This window comes from Pituophis catenifer, unplaced genomic scaffold (genome assembly GCF_029215685.1).
Source record: "Pituophis catenifer annectens isolate HBS135680 unplaced genomic scaffold, rPitCat1.0.hap2 SCAF_1, whole genome shotgun sequence".
NCBI classification, from domain to species: domain Eukaryota; kingdom Metazoa; phylum Chordata; class Lepidosauria; order Squamata; family Colubridae; genus Pituophis; species Pituophis catenifer.
This window is the reverse complement of record NW_027256881.1, coordinates 269,691,653-269,707,387: the sequence shown is the minus strand read 5'-3', so window position 1 is coordinate 269,707,387 and position 15,735 is coordinate 269,691,653.

Sequence of the window (15,735 nt, the reverse complement as noted above, 5' to 3'; positions counted from 1 at the left end):
CATCTGAATGGCATGCAAATTATATTTGGGATGTTACTCAGTCACTTACATTGTCACTTTTAGATGCTAGAATTAAGTAGCAATTGCAATTTCAGATGCCACATATCTACAACACAGATGGTGTGGATTTGTGATGATTAATCTTATTTTTATTTCTATGATTTTTTTCCAGTCTAGCCCATCTTGAGAGGGCTGTACAAGCATTTACAGATGGCACAGAGATATGTAAAATAGCTAAATAAATAACATACTATTAGAAAGACTATCAACAATGATTGAGTTTGACGGTTGTTATTGCTGTTATTGTTGCTGCTGTTGTTATATATCTTCTTTTTATGATGATACTGAAGTTAAAAACAGTCAATCTGCATGCCTTAATTCCTACACATTAGCCACAAAGCCTGCTGGGTAAGACCTAATAATAGAAGATGAGATTATGGTTTTGTTCAATGTCACAGCATTCTTTATATCCATAGACCCAGAACTAATGAAAGAATCCATGACAACAATACTAAACAACACAACCAACCAACCAAGCCAAATACATTAAGATCAAAACACCCAGAATCATGGACCTTATCAACCTCTGCCTCACCACCTACTTTCAGTTTGATGGACAAATATAACAAACCCTAACCCTAATTTATTCTTCAGTCTCAAGTGAAATGGCAGCATATAGCTTTGAAATATATTTAACATGTTTTTCCCTATTTTTCTGCCTGCATCCCGATTGGCAGATGGGGTTGAAACCATCCATTCTCCATTCTTAAAATAGTTTCTTTTTTCCCCTCTTTATCTTCTCCTTTCCTCTTCTCTCTCTCTCTCTCTCTGATAATTTCTTCTTCTTCTTTATTTTTTTGCTTTCTCTTCTAGTACAACAAACATGGAAAGACATATCAATTTTGTTTAAAATCTACACACACACACACACACACACACACACACACATACACGCACACATAAATATATTCATTTGAAATTAAATACCACAACATCCTTTGAGAATATAATGGAAGAGGGCACCCCCAGAGATGTTGTTCAAATTTACTGGGTAAATAAGTTTTCATGTGCTACTGCTACATCTATCCCCTGATAATTTCCTTGACATGTATTCCTTTCATGTGTCTAAAAAAAGAAAAGGATATGCCAGTCTCCTATACAAATACTTCTCCCCTGACAGTTGCCTATTTCTTATCTCTAATGAAAGATAAGATTTGGAGAAAGTATTTATTATATAACTCATTAGCTTTTATATTGGTTTAACAATATTACTAACAATATGTTTGGAGAGCAGAAACAATATGGGTGGAGAGCAGAAAGAATTTACTGAAATTGCTAGTCTCTTCTATATGTGCACCTTGTCAGTTTCACTGTAATTCATTGAAAAAGCTGGTAGGAATAAAGAGATTTGCTACACTGTAGGTGACAATGGCTATGAAAAATTCAAAGAAAGGTGATAAAGATCTACATTGCATAAAATGATATAGAAAATATAAGATACTTCAGAAGGAGCACAATATATAGGATTTCTTTCACACTTGGTCAGGCTTGAAACTGGCTTATGAGTGTCCAATAAAAATGTATACTTTGTCACACTACGTTCCATAGCTGTAATAAAGCATAGGAACTGAGTAGTTATTTGTAAGATTCTTAGTTGTACTTCATTGATGTTCTTTGATGTCATTTTCTAGGCTCTATTTCATTTGATATCTTCATTTGACCAAGAAAAAAAAAAGGCAGGATATTATAATCTAAATAATTATGCAGATGAAAATCATGTGTGTTTATCAGCAGTGTTCTGAAGTTCTACTCACAAAATAATTCTCTTTGCTTTCTTTTAGTATATTTTTTTAAAAAAATAAACTTCTATTTATTTTAATTAAATTCAGCCGACTCTTCCTAAATTATGAAGTGTGCTGTTAAAGACATGCATCTTTCTCCTTTCAGTCCTGAAAAAAGCAGTGTATAACGTTTTGTTCAACTATATGTCCAACTTATTAAGGCTTCAGCCTTGGCTGCTACTATCTTCTAACAACACAAATCATTTGGTTAGTGAAAGAAAGAATAGCTTTAATATCAATCAGCCTTGCTGTCTGGTGATTAGATAATCTCCAAGGAGTTACTATTTTATGTATAGCTCCCTTTGAGAATTGTATGCAACAAATTTTCATTTTAATGTATGCCGATTAGTGTACATTCAAAGTGACAATAATGTTATTCTATTCTATTCTATTCTATTCTATTCTATTCTATTCTATTCTATTCTATTCTATTCTATTCTATTCTATTCAATTCTACTCTACTCTACTCTACTCTACTCTACTCTACTCTACTCTACTCTACTCTAGTCCACTCCACTCCACTCCACTCCACTCCACTCCACTCCACTCATTATTTTATAAGGAAATCCTATGTGCAAATATGTTTTTATAAACTTCTGAGCATTTTCTTAAATAGTAGAAAATATCCTCTTAGCTTTCCAGAGGTAATTGGCACCATCCTACGACATATTAGCGAGAAAAGAAATATATTCTCCTTATACAGCTCCAACAAAAATGTGTAGGTACTGAATTCAATTGCTCATCATAATTATATCATGCTTTACAAGATAGATAAAAGGAAAAGTACACAATAGAATCCCTCACAAGTAAATGAAATTGCTGCATGCAACATCACACAAGTTGACTTTTACTAATGTTAAGAAGGCAATTCTTTGTACACTTGTTCAATTTGCTCTAGTGCATCTCTCACCTATCTAAGGGAAACCAGCAAGGTGCATAGTCAAAGCCTGAGAAAAAATGCCAATGATGTCCATTTTGCTGACCAATACCGGAACAATATTGATTGTACTATCAAAAGCTAGCATTATGAAAAATCAGTAGATGACCAAAAAAAAAAAAAAACAAACCAATAAACCTTTGCATTTTTACTTTAATAAAACATCAATTAAGAATAACATCTATAAATAATATATTAAGCAAGGCAATAACAAAAAGTTGCTAGCTTTTTGGCACTTCAGCTCATTTCTACATTTATGCTGAAATAACAAAAAAAGCAATTAATTTACAGATGAATATGTGTTTATTCATACTGAATAAATGCAATTCAAGGCAAACATTTATATTACAACTCTGTTTTTAAAAATGCAGATCAGTTCAATGTTTTTGAATTGAACACAGGCAAAACTCTGTATACTTAAATTAAGTATGTGTTTCCCAGATAGACTTCCAAATTTTTGTTAACTCAATATATTTAGCAATGTTTATTTCCAGTTCGAAAACCTGGTACAGTAAGAATATCTGCAACCTTAATCAGATATAATTTGCATGCATTCATAGTTTTTATTTAGATTTTTATTTTTTTATGTTTTGGAGTGGGTACCAGGAGAGAGACAGAGAGGTTGGGGGGTAAGGGAGAGAGAGACACAGAGAGAGAGAGATCATGACCCTCAAGTTATCAGAAAGTTGGCCCAGTAGTCTTGTTTAGTTCTTCTTACAAAATTCAAATTAAATTTGTCTTTTAATATAGCAAGCTCCATGCAACTTCAAATACCTGAAAGCATTCTCCATTAACTATCTTGTCCTAATTTTTTTCAAATTCTATTTAAATCTCTATTGTATGTTGTTGCAGGGCCACAATGATCAAACAGCAGGAGCAGCAGCAGCAACAATTACAAATCACTGAAACTAAACTCTCTGCAAAGTGATTTCATTTTATTGGGGGAAGGATGTTCTAAAGACATTTGTTATGGCACTGAAGGCAATAGAAACATATTCAGGATTAATTATAATAAAATACCATCTGGTTTCTGATTAACTATGGCAGCCAATGGAAACATATTTATTTCTTAGTGTGGTATCACAGCTGGGTGTTGTTGACTTATAGTTGCTAACTGGGAAAAGCAGGTCCAAAGAAAAAGCTTCTAACAAAACAATACTGGTACTGCTACTGGTCATACAGTTATCTATGTAAGGGAATGGAATGCTATAACTTTGAATCACAATAACATTCAATTTCATATAGCTCAGTACAGAATCTATATGGCTGAATGCAAGTGGAGAATAACAGATTATGGCTAATGAAAGAGAGTATACCTCCTCCCAAAACAGTTGTTCCTTTCTTAATGATAATGAAAATCTGCTTCTCTAAATATCTATGACTGGTGCTAGACCTCCTTTATGGAGCAATAATCTTGTCTAAATATCACTTTAGGTAATTAATGACTGCCACTAAAACTTTCATTTATTTATTTATTTTTGCTTCTTTGGGTTGAATATACATAGCTATTTCAACCAATCCTCATAGGACTTGCTATACTATCTGTTGTTTCTCTTTTAGCACACTCAATTCACTGATCTTTGGAACTTGATGCAGAACTCCAGATGTACGTAGTTTGAGTAGCAGTATCTGTGCGGTTGTAGAAAGGAGGAGAAAATAGTGACAACATCCCTGCACTGATACAACACAAGTCTATTCCCTTTTGTACAAGCCCCATGATTACATATGTACCAAATAGGCAAAGCTTGCTTCACAATGGTAAGATGTTCAGCTTCATCCTCTTGGTTAGATTATAACAGTTGATAACACTTTAGATCCTGATTCTGTTTTTTATGCTAATTTGTCTTTTCAGCTTCATTCCCTCTGCAATTTTAAAAGCAGCCACTGGATAATCACATTGCAGCATTTCACTATAGCTGTGTAACCCTGGTCTCTTTACTTCCCAGCAATTAGGCAATGCAATCCAATGTAATACAGTTAGTTTTCAGCGACATACTACCTCCTTCCACCAAAATAATATGTACATAACATTGATTTACACTGACAAAATAATGTTAGAATAATGTTCACAGCCTTGTAATTTCTGCTTCAGTGCTGGGGATTCAGTGTAATACTAATTCTTAAGCGCTGTTATCCCCCCACCCCACCCCCACTGTGTGACTCTGGTTTGGGAGAATAAACCAAAACTTGGGTGCAAAATAACTCTGGAAGCACTTCTGTGGGTTAAATACAGTACTTTACATTTAGTTTAGTTTAGTTTAGTTTAGTTTAGTTTAGTTTAGTTTAGTTTAGTTTAGTTTAGTTTAGTTTAGTTTAGTTTAGTTTAGTTTAGTTTAGTTTAGTTTATTAAACTTCTATACTGCCCTTCTCCCAAAGGACTCAAGGCAGTGTACAGCCATATTAAAACAAACACATACTCACAAAATTTAAAAAACAATTTAAAATAAATATATAAATTTGGCCCTTATGTTAAAAGCTACAAATACCCAATTTAAAATTCATTTTCTAAACCAGCCTGGCCTGTTGGAACAAAATGGTCTTAAGGGCACGGCGAAAGGTACATAGGTCGGGGATCATGCGAACCTCCAGGGGCAGTTCATTCCAGAGGGCAGGTGCCCCCACAGAGAAGGCTCTCCCCCAGGTGTCGCCAGTCTACATTGTTTGGCCAACGGCACCCTGAGGAGTCCCTCTCTATGGGAGCGTATTGGCCGGTGGGAGGCATCAGTGGCAGAAGGCGATCTCGTATATACCCAGGTCTTAAGCCATGGAGCGCTTTAAAGGTGGTGACCAGCACCTTGAATCACACCCGGAAGACCACCGGGAGCCAGGAGAGGTGTTACATTTATCACTCTAGTTAATACTGCATGACTGCATGCCTAGAAATTGGCAAGCACAAAGAAACTAAATGCTCTAAAGGTAGAACTCAAGATCTTGTTTCCAAAATGGTTCTGTTCAGCATCTTGGGTACCACAAGTCAAGAATGGATCCCATAAGAAGGTAGTTACAAGATGTCAGTGAAGTAAACACCATTTACCTATTGGGTAATCCAGGACTAAACTTGATACAATGCACCTTTTTTTTTTAATTCAGGAAAAAGAAAAAGGGAAAGAAGTGCTTAAGCAACTTTTTCTTTCAAGTTCAACTTTTAAGAGTGCTCTGTCCAATATACATAGCAAGAGTTGTTGTTTCTTAAAAAAATATGAGTAAAAAGGTAATTGTACTTGAGCCTTGAGATCTATTTTGAATCTTGAGATGATTTATTTAAATGTAGACTTCTTTCCAAAGTAGTGCCAATTGCTTGTGGCTGTATTTCATTCTCCCTCATTCTCCCTTACCTGTATATACCTATAGCTATTCTTATACCTATACCATCTATAATTCATCACATACAAGGAGACATTCTTGTGTTTTCAGGAAAGCCCCAATTTCTTCTCTGAATCTCATTGACCTAATCTAGAAGTGGGAATTATCTTAATGTGAACTGTCCTTCTCTTTTCTCTCATTTACCTTAAGCAGGTTTATCTGTCCATGAACCTGGAGAGGTAATTGTAATTGAAATGTGCATTACTCCCAAAGCAGCTGCATCATTTTCTTGGACAAAGCTGGCTCCAATATGAGAATTCTAATTTAATAAAGAGATTCTTGTCCTAGGCGCTATCTCTCCAATCAGCATTTCCAAATATATGTACTGCAACAGTGCAAATGTGTGTCTGTGTAAGAAAACATCTCATTCTAAACAGAAGACAGAAATACCAATGGAAGAGTAATGAAATAAGATGTGCATGTTTCTAATATCTTGCCAAGCATAACATATCAGGGAAACCAATTTTATTTTTTTGTCTGTGCTTTTCTGCACAATTTCCTCAGAATCCCAAGAAGGCGATCTCTGTAGCAGAGGCAGATGGAGCTTGAAAATTAGTCTTCAGCACATGGCTCACAGCACAGACCAAGGGACTAGAGTCACTTTTTGTTAAACTACTCAGTCCCATGAGCCACTATCACTTGGGTCTTATTTTGCATCATACTAAAGAGTTCAAATATTCAGATATTGATGGCTTTAAGAAATCAGATGAAAGAAAAGATGGATGACATACCTTCATTTCTCTTCATATAAGAGGTAAATAAAGCTTCAAAATTTATCTAATTGTTAGGGAGGAAAGGGGGAAAGAAGGAAGGAAGGAAGGAAGGAAGGAAGGAAGGAAGGAAGGAAGGAAGGAAGGAAGGAAGGAAGAAAGGATTTTACTGTCTTTTACTTTAGTAAAGTAAACATCCAGATATTAATAATATTTAAGTGGACAACTATTTTAACTAAGACTTAGTTACTGTCTTCTGATAACCAGCTTCTGACTGACAGAGTATTCTTAAGGATTTGGATGTTCATGACCTCTATGACAATCCTGGGCTAGTCTTAGCTGATATCATTCAACATACTTGATCTGACTTTTACCATGCAACAGATGGCTTGTGATACAAAGCTAGAGAACCATTATTTGATGATCAGTATTTTTTCATGGCCAAAATACTCTCTGGTCAACTTGTGGCTTATCAATACCATTGATCTTTTTAATGCTGGGAGATCAATTAAGATGTTTCACATCAGATGCTTAATGGACCAACTTGGTTCTCAACAGCTGTTTCAAGATTTTTCAAGCAATATGTTGGGCAGATGTGTCATAAGACTGTTTCTTTGGAATATGGAGACAATAAGAGAATTGGACACAATTGCCACTAAGCAATTTTTCTCCAGTCATTTGTAGGTTCCACAGTATAATGAAGGGCTTCAGTACATATGCATCAGCATAGATACCTTGAGTGATAGTGACAGAAATTAGGAGTCCTCATCACCATTTTAGCCATTGTCTATCCACTGCAGAATGAAAGTCTCTTCTGCATGTTTCCAACCAATACAGTCCTGAGCTTTCTGTTGCTAACTCGGACCACAATATTTGCTGATGTCATAAATCCATCTTGTTTTAGGTCTCTTTCATGACAATTTTTATCAAGTGGAAGCCATTCTATGACTGCCTTGATCCACCTGCCATCAGTTTTTCTTGCTATGCGACCAGCCTATTTCCATTTCAATTCTTTTACTCTCTTAATGATATTATATTCTTTTGTTTATTTTCTAATCAATGTGCAATTTTCAGGTTTATTTTTAAGCCAAAGGGTTTTCCTGTTTTGTGCAGTTCTTGTATGTGTCTTTGTAGCTCTTCTGGGTCTTGTGAAAAGAGAGCAACATCACCTGCAAATCTTAAGTAATTGAAATATGTGCCACTGATTTTAATTCCATATTTTGCCCAGTCTAGTTTGTGAAATACTTTTTCGAGGCAGGCTGAGAAAAGAATAGGTGACATTGTATCACCTTGTCATACACCTTGTTCTATGTTGATTTCCACTTGAAGATTATTAAGGCAATTTGTTGCCATTGTTTTTATGACAATATATGAAATATATTATATTTTCATATAATATATGAATTGTTTTTTCATATATTGATTGTAGTAAGTTTATGTAAGCAATGTCTATGCCTTGGTTGAGTAAAGCCTTAATTATTATTTTTTTAATTTTATTATATTACGTTACAGTACAATGCAAGTAAAATCGGTTAGACTGTGGTATTTTCTATATAGATTAGCTTCATTCTTTTGTTATAGTGCCTCCTAATTTACCTATTCGTTCTGATATTTATACTATCTCTTATCTCTCCCTTATTCGATTATCTATCCATCTATACCAAAGTTCCCACACCGTATAGTATTCCGACTCCTCTTTCTCATTTAGCTCTAATGTTAGTTTACTCATCTCGGCACACTCTAAAACTTTCTGGATTGTGTGTTCCTCCAACAGAATCGAGTAAAGCCTTAATTATTGCTTACAGGAATACTGAGTCAAATGCCTTTTCATAGGCAATGAAAGCCATGCACAGAGGCATGGTATACTCATTGTGCCTTTCAATGACTTGCTAAACAATCTGGGTTTAGCAATTGTGTTGTAGACACTTCTGAACCCTCCCTGCTCCTTTGAATATTCATTTAATATTGTCAATATTCTTTTTGTTATTATCTTTGTGAAAACCTTATAGATGACTGAAAGTAGACTTCTTGGTTGATAGTTCTTTAAATCATCTTGGGCCCCTTTCACTTCAGCATTTTTCCCTAAATCTGGTATTTTTCTTTCTTTTTTTAATTAAAGTTTTTTTTATTTTTTAGACAAACAAACATTTAATACATCAGTTTTCTCTTCCCTGTAACATCTCGGTGTTATCTTCCAAAGTTCTTTCTTTTTCTGTATAGTTATCATTACTTCTATCTTGATCCTTATCCAGTTTTATCCAGTATTTTATCTTTCTAAGGTATCCCAAGTATAGTTTTACTAGTATCTTGTGTAAACTGTGAGCATCAACTTTTAGCATTTCAACTGTAACATAGTCATTTCTTGAAACTTTGCCATTTTTCATTGTTTTTATGACATTTTATTTCGTCCACTAGGATATCTGGCATATCCTCTTTTGTGGGTGTTGTTACTTTTGAGTGATCTTGAGCTTTGTTTAGCTCTGAATAGAATTTTCCAATTATTTCTAACATTTCCTGTCTTGTTCTACACACAGAGCCATCTTCACATTTTAATGCAAAAGCAGTCTTTCTTCTATTTATAAGTTTACATTTTGATCTATTAATCCCTTTCCTTTCTCCAATTACCTTTTTCACAAGCTTCATGTTAAACTGATGTGTTTTTTCTTGAATACATTTTCTTATGGTCTTGCAAAGTTCAATGTACTCCAGTTTATTAGTGAAACTTCCAGTATTCTTCATTGTCCATCATTTTTTCATTAAATCAATAGTTTCATCAGAGATTTTTGACTATACAAAGTGTTTTTCTAGTGGTGCTCTAGTTGTAGCAGATTCAAGGAAGTTTTTGACTATTTGTTCATTTTGATCCGTAACATTCATCTCTTCCAAATCTTGGCAATAGAGTAAAGCGACTTCACAGATTAATCTCAAAATCACTGTTCTCCTCTAGCAGTTTATCAATCTTTATTTTTGGTTTTCATGACATCTTTATCATTTTCATATGCTCTTTTCAACAGTCTATCTTCACTTTAGCTCGTACCATTCTATGCTCACTTCCAATGTTAAAATGACTGATGACAGTACAATTGTAGAATATGATTTTATCTCTTGACGTGATGTAATCAGTTTTGCTTGTGTACCCAGATGGACACTTCCACTTTCATTTTCTGCTAGCTTTTTTCTTGTAAAATGAGTTCATGATGTAAAGTTCCTGTCCTTCAGCAAAATCTACTAGCCTTTCACCTCTATTATCTCATTCACCACTTCCATTCAGGCTAGTTGCTTTTTCTCCAGGTATTGTTCTTCCTATTCTTGCATTAAAAACCCTCATTAGCATTTTGTACCTTTGTCTTGAAGGTGGGTCACATCATTATAAAACTCTTTGACCTCAGCATTACTCTAGCTTATTGTTGGCACATAAACTTGGATGATTTGAAGCTTGTATTGTTTCTTCAATTGAATGATGCATTGGGCTACTCTGTCTGACATACTTTCAAATTTTATTACAAGTCTTTCAGCTTTTGGTTGATTAGAAAACCAACACCACCACATTGTCCATCTTTGGTACCCCTAGTTAGAGTAAATGCCCAATCCTATCAAGTTCAACTAAATTTTTGCCTTTTCATCATGTTTCACATAACTCAATGATATTCCAATGCATACTGTTGAATTCAATCAGCAGTTCTTCTAGTCGAGCATTCATTTTCATTGTTTGAAAGTTGGCCATTCTTATGCCTTTTATAGACAATATATATATTTCATAAAGCATAGATCCATTCTATTTTATGACTGCTTTGGTCCACTTGCCATAAGTTCTTCTTGCTTTGTGACCAGCCCATTTCCATTTCTTATCACCTTCTGCCCTTGGGCAGGTTTCCTGCTGCCCTAGGGCCTCCAGGAAATGAAGGCCATTTTTGAGGTTGTATTGGCATGTAGAAGGAATAGACTATAATCTGCCATGCTGGTCCAATGCAGGTTGGCAGATGTTATTGTTGTTAGTCTATGTTAGCCATCATGGCCTGTTCACCTTAGGAGACTCTTCTGGACATATACATGTCTGACAACATAGCCCACAATTTCATTTACCCACAAAGCTCCTTTGCCTCGTTAAAGCCCCAATCATAAAAGGAAATTAGGAGTAAATGACAATATAGGTAGAAACTCAGTTTTGGGCCTACATTGTGATGATGTTCTAGGGTCAAGCACAATGCAATGAAATCTGGACTCACTGACTAAATTGTAAGGGGATAGGCATCTTTAATAGTACCTCTTAGTATTGACTTGACTATAATAAATGTTTCCAAATTGTAAAAACTTTTCATGAGCAATTTGAAACATCTGTCTGAACATCAATGACAATAGCAGCTTATAGGAACTTTTAAGACACCATTAATCAAAGTTATACTTACAGGTGTTTTGTGTGTATTCTCATAGGTGTAACTGTGATTGGTAATGATCATGATGATCTTTCTTCCTCCCAAGAGCAACATTATTATACTGGATGATTTAGGTGTTTCACTTGTTATAAGACTCCTTAGGACACAGTTCACAATGGACAAATAGTGGCTTTCCAGAATTCCAGCACAACTCATCTATTTCCCCCAAAACTGACAATGACTGGACCTGGTTAAAAAGAAATCTAGAAACATCTGCAGAACTAAAGATTATATATCAAAAAGTATTTAAGTATTTAAGAGAGAATCAAGCCATCCATGAAGACTTCTGAATGAAAGTTATGAAAGTTATTGAAATGTTCATGGAACCTTCATTTAAAATAACAATAACAGCAGTAATCTTGTAATTAAAATTATCACTCTCTTTTATGATCATATCTCCAGGACTTGAGGGAACACAGGCTGTGCTCATATAAAGTTATAGTGATTGGATAGTGAAAAGCTTCAGACAAATGGTAATCCTTAAGAAAAGAATGTAAGAGATATTTTAATGCTTATCAGTTAAGGTAGAATAGAAAATTTGATTAGAGAACTCCTACAATGTTATATGAAGAATTCTGGACTCATAATTAATTTGAGGCTGAGGCCGAGTTGGTAAAAAGACAAGCAATATAAGTTTTTTTTTAAAGCTTTTTGGGTGTATTTTGTGGATGGCACTGGCACAATTGCAGAACAGTGGAAATATAATAAAAAGGAAAGAACACATGAATGAAAATATTATCAGCCTGACCTTCACAACATTCAGTTTCCAAACTTTTCTTTCTATCTGTATGCAGTGAATGCTAGTAGATTATCACAGACAAGTTAAGATCTTTTATAAAATATACTAGGGCTGTGCAGATCTTTGAAAGGATGTTTTGCTTCACTGGGGCTTTGAAACGCTTCTTCAAAGGAAAGTAGTGAGGTGAAGCAGTATCTTGCTACCAACATTAAAGTAGATTGGCCATACTGCTTTGATCTAATCAATAGCAGGGGTTTTGGACATGTGCAGAATCCCCTGTTATCAAAGCAAAATGGCCACATAAATTCAGTTGGTCTCATCTCGGTGCTTCATCAAAAGGCTTTGATGCATTGATACATCAAGAAGGAAAAACTCACTTTCCCAAAGCAAAAAGTTTCTAAGAGGTAGATTGTGAACAATCATTATTGACATAGTGACATCCATACACATGTGTCTCTGTCCAAGGTACTCAAAAACTGAACTACAGAAACAAAGGAGCTATTACAAAAAGCGCATGTGTGACTGCTTCAGTCGGAAAATATTTATTTAGAAAAATGGTGTAATTTCAAATTCTGTTTTTGATTTGAGTATTTCTTCTTTTTTTTGGGTGGGGGATAGGACTATTAATGTGCTGACTGCCATTACTTGGAAATGTTGCCGCTTGCTCTGAGAGTTTGACACTTTGAAGCCTAAGTATTCCTACAGAAGTCCAGCAGGGAACAATTGATGAAAATAATTTTAATTATCTTTGCATATCTCCTCCACTCCAAATTATTGAGCAATGACATTTGAGCCAAAATGCTTGCAAACATTAACTAATCCTCTCACTAATACTTTTAGCTGAATAAAAGTGTGCATAATGAAGAAATGGCTGATTACATTTTCAGTCAGATTGTTGACTAAGGATCATCTTCAAGTAGACTAGAGTTTTTCCATGTTTTGGTATAAATTGAAATAAATTTTACTGAGTTTCATAAAACCATTAAACTTGATTTTCTATGCACACTAATAATCTTTCATACTGCACAAAATCTACTTGTATTGGCATTGTTAGCTAATTCGTAGTTCATAGATTCTGCAAATTCAAAGACAATGCATTCCAGCTTGAATGCCAAAAATGGTTTTATTAAATATAGATTAAGAGAGTTACAGAGGAAAAACATAAAATATGTCTCTTCAGCTTGTCAGGAATCCCTCAAATGTCAGCAGGTCAACAGCCTGAAGCCAGTGAGCTGCTGCATTTCTTCTCAGGTCATCAGGTCTACATCAAGGTGGGAAAAGTCTGAGATTTTTGCCATCTTGTTATACTTTTTTCAAAGGATAGGGAGTATAAATAATTCAACATCTGGAGATGGCTTGGTGGTACATCTAATCAGTAATTTGATCATAACTCAAGCTGTTGATCTCTGACTAAAGATACTTTAAGTAAGACATCATTTCTAGCATGCTGCTACTCATTGTCCTTTCTGCAGGTATCAGATTAGGGAGTTCACCTTGTTCTCTTTCTCATAATTGTTACAAACGATAATACAGATAATACAGATTATATTTTTCAGACTATAAAATGCACAATAAAAAAGAATCTGCCTCTGCCTCCCAGCAATTTGGCTCCTTGCAGCAAACAGCAAACAGCAAACAGCCTGGTCAGCTTCAGCACAGCCTGATTTAGCATGAGCAGCTGATTGGTGGTTGGATTTGTCTCCCAGAATACTGCCTATCAGTTGTTCCAGGCTGCGGGGATCACCATCGCCCATCGCTGCCGTGACCACTCATCACTGCTTCTGCCTATCACTACCACCGTGCACCCCATTTTCGGCCTCTGCATGCCCCATTTTTGGCCTGTTCCAGGTGGTGAGGATAGGTGGCTGCAGCGGCAATCACCGCTGCCTGGAATGGGTCAAAAATGGGGTACACCAGGCTGTTTGCTGTTTGCTGCAAGGAGGCAAATTGCAGGGAGGGAGAAGCCAAAGGGTGGGGGCTGGGAGGTAGGTGGGGCTTTGGCAACATTCACTCTATAAGATGCACAGACATTCCCACCCACTTTTTTTTGGGGGGGGGTATGTCTTATACACCAAAATATACAGTAATTTATATTTATTTATATATTTATTTATTTTAATTTATTGAATTTATATTGCCATCTATTCACCTATGGTGACTCAAGGTGGCTTACAGAATATAAATCACATTTAAAACAATAAAACTAATAAAAAGAATCAAATAAATTAATATAGTACAATATAATAAAATCATCCCCATCCCCCACCTCCTGCCCTGATGACAGCAGATCACACAAGCCATTTAATGGGCTCCATCCCACCCTGGGTTTCCCAGGCCTGCTGCCAGAACCAGGTCTTTAGGGCTTTCTGGAAGAGTATTAGAGTGGGGGCCATTCATATCATCCAGATAACAATGATGCTGGATCCCAAACTGACAGATGAGACATTCAGTGGTTTCATGTAGATGTTAAACAGAAAGGGAGATAGAGTCAAGCCTTGTGACCCCCCAGAAGTAAAAGGGAACAGACATGACCTCTCTCACACACACCCATTATTATCAATTTAAACCAGACACAAAGAAGAGAGGAGCATCACCTCAAAACAATGCTCCCCACTCCTAGCTACTAAAGCCAGCCCAAAAGAATACTTGATATCAAAGACTGCTGAGATATCAAAGCACATCATCCCCATATCAGCTGTGTCACATAATTGACAAACACAAAACACAACTAATGTTGTGTCCATACTGAACCCTGATCTGAAGTTGACTGGAAATAGTTTGATTAATTAACTTTCTTTAAAATATTCTGGAGCTAAAGACTAAAGGGACCATCCCTTCCTACAAAGAAGCAGACATCATTTCATGGGCCCAGTCACAAGTCATCTACTGAACATCTTTCATTGTCTTGGAGAGACCTGGATCTAAGAAATAGGTGGCTAAGATCACAGATTGGAGCATCCAGACTAGTTCCTCAAGAGTCAAGCTTGCCTCCCTCCCCATAATGCAGAGTGATATAAGCAAGCCAAAAAGGAACCAAAAGTCATCTTATTATGGCAATGAACCACTGAATGTCTTCTAAACCTAGGTTACCCAGAGACAAATAAATTTATTGTCAGCAAGTATGTTTGAGGCCTATGATGATTTGAGGCAGATCCATAGTTGACATGGTAGCTATAACCTCCTGAGCTGTCCCACAAGCAATGCGATCAGGTGGCAACAAAAAACACCTGAGAACCAATAACCTTCATTGTCTCTATTACCAGTCCAGCAATGAAATCCAGTAGTTTAGGCAGTGGGGCTTTTTTAAAACATAATTTTATTATAGATTTTTTAAAAAGTGAGATTAAAAACTAATAAAAACCAGCATAACGTAAGAAAAAGAAAAAAGAAAGAGAAAGAAATCAATTAGAAAGCTGAAAGTGCAACGAAGTAAAATGAAATACAAAGAAAAGAAAAAAGATATAAAGAAGTGGCTCTGATCTACTTTATGTCAGTTTTAAGTAAAATTATGCATCTGCCTCTATGGTTAAAACATAAACCTCACATTCTATAATCGATCCTATCTAATCATCAAAACTGGAAATCATAAGTTTGTTTATGTTTCATGCAAAAAGTTCATAAGGAGTTACCAGTCAGCAATAAACATATATATATATATCGTCTTTTCTCTAATCAAAGAAATCAATTTAGCCATCTCAGCAAATTTCACCAT